Source organism: Gregarina niphandrodes (genome assembly GCF_000223845.1).
Source record: "Gregarina niphandrodes unplaced genomic scaffold scaffold00001, whole genome shotgun sequence".
Classification (NCBI taxonomy): Eukaryota; Apicomplexa; class Conoidasida; order Eugregarinorida; family Gregarinidae; genus Gregarina; species Gregarina niphandrodes.
Genome location: NW_011645773.1, coordinates 10,543 through 12,520, shown reverse-complemented (window position 1 = coordinate 12,520; position 1,978 = coordinate 10,543).

The following is a 1,978-nucleotide window of genomic DNA, read 5'->3' as shown; positions in this document are numbered from 1 at the left end:
GGAGACGACGAATACGTGAGGCAGCGCAGGTCCAGGGTGAGGCTGTGAATGACAGTATTCCTGAATTCCTAGTCAATCGTTGGGGACACAAGTTTCAGATAGCGACGGTAGATGAGGCAAGACTCCGGATTAGCCCGTCGTGCTTGGTATGGGCCTACGCGTTAAAAAATATGGCTGGTGGAGCACGGTACCCAAAGGTATAGATCCGATCGGAATGTCAGTCTTCGGTTTAGCCAAGGCCGTCGAGGGAATTCGGAAGCTACCGTATACCTTGTCAGCCTCCTGTTATTCATGCACAGAACATGACACACGTCACCGAAATGGAAACGGATGTGAGAGATGCGAGAGCCATTGGGACCTTGTGGAGTTTTGGGAATGGTTACGTTCAAGACATTTTTGTGAGGCACGCGAAATTCAGAGCGACAGCGTCATTGCGCATGAGATTGTCAATAGTATCGGCTTTGCGCCGCCGCGCAGAAACGGTGCTCGACGTGTTGTCTCACCGTGGGTGTGCGATCCAACGTTGTTCTGCAAAACTTCGCAGACCATGAAACGACGGATGACTGGCTGGTGGAGCTGGAGTACCCGGGCAACCGACCAGAGTTCCGATGGTTTATGTCAATGGGAATTCGAGCGAATCCTCCTGTACAGGTTAGCTGAACTTGACCGGCTATCGGGAAGGAGCCATCTTTTGCCCCGAACACTTCAAGGTCTAGGAAAGCGCAACCTCCCCTAGATGGTCAACGGGACCTCTACCTTATGCGCAACACTCCCCCTTTGTGCGAAAGCACGGTTTGGCAAAAGACATCAAATGCCGACTTCCCGCCATCTCACCCATAAGTCTGGCGACGATATTCTTAAGCATAGTTATGACTTGATCTCAAAAGGGAGTTCTAAGGCACGTGGCCGTCAAAGAGAATGCGAATGGAGCCGCCAAAGAGTGTTCTCGAGAGGAGGGAGGGAAGCTAGGACCGAGGTCTTTCAATGGTGCTACTGGCGGTCTTTCACTGGCAGTGTCTTTCACTGGCAGTGTCTTTCACTGGTAGTGTCTTTCACTGGTAGTGTCTTTCGTTGTCATGGTGCTGCCAGCAATACAGCTCTTTCATGCAATGGTTTGGTGGTGTTGGGCTCAAAGATGTTTTGTTCGGTGAAGCTACCTTTGATGACCTGTTCTGTTCGTATATCCGAAAAACCCCATTGAAGAGATCGGCGGTCTTCTGAAAGAAAAAATCAACTATCTTCTAGGAGAAGCAAGTCGTCCGGCAGGAGAAAGGCCCGCAAAGGTTATCAATAGCAGGCCTACTTGGTCTGGCAAAATATTTGAAGCTAGCTTACGACATAATCAAGGGGTGCTGGAGGGATAAATTTTTGTTAACAACAAAATGATGGTGCGGGGTTGTTTGAGGAGTAAAGCGTTTCAAAGAAAAATTCGACTCAGGGTATTTCAGATTGCAAAAATTTCCGGGCGTTCATAAGATTGTATTGGAAAGAGTGAATGATGTGGAGCTGTCCCGACCAGTTAGTTCGTCAGTGAGCGGCCTACCCGTTACATAGAACCTACCTGGAGATCAGGTTTGAATTTTTGGACGATTCTTGGTCTCCTCGATGTGGCGTTGCTAGAATGAAGGAGTCGGTTTATGGCCATAGCTGTGAGCTCCCCCACTTGGAGGCAGGAGGGGCTGTCAGACGCGCTGCAGGAGTTCGCTTAAAACCTCTTCCCTAGGATCTGGCGGCGTGCCAACTTTTAGACACCTTGTGGACGAGGTGGTTAATACTATCGGCTTTGCGTTGTCTCGCAGAAAAGGAAGAGGTGTGAGGTACGTTGTGTCGCCATGGGACTGTGCCCCAAGTGACGACTCCTTGAGAACGTTCTGGTGGGGTTGCAGGACCCGTAAAACCGGGCAAGGTTCCGAAGGTGTGGATCGATGGGAATTCCGAGCGACGGGAATGCTTCTGTACACATTAGCTGAACCTGACC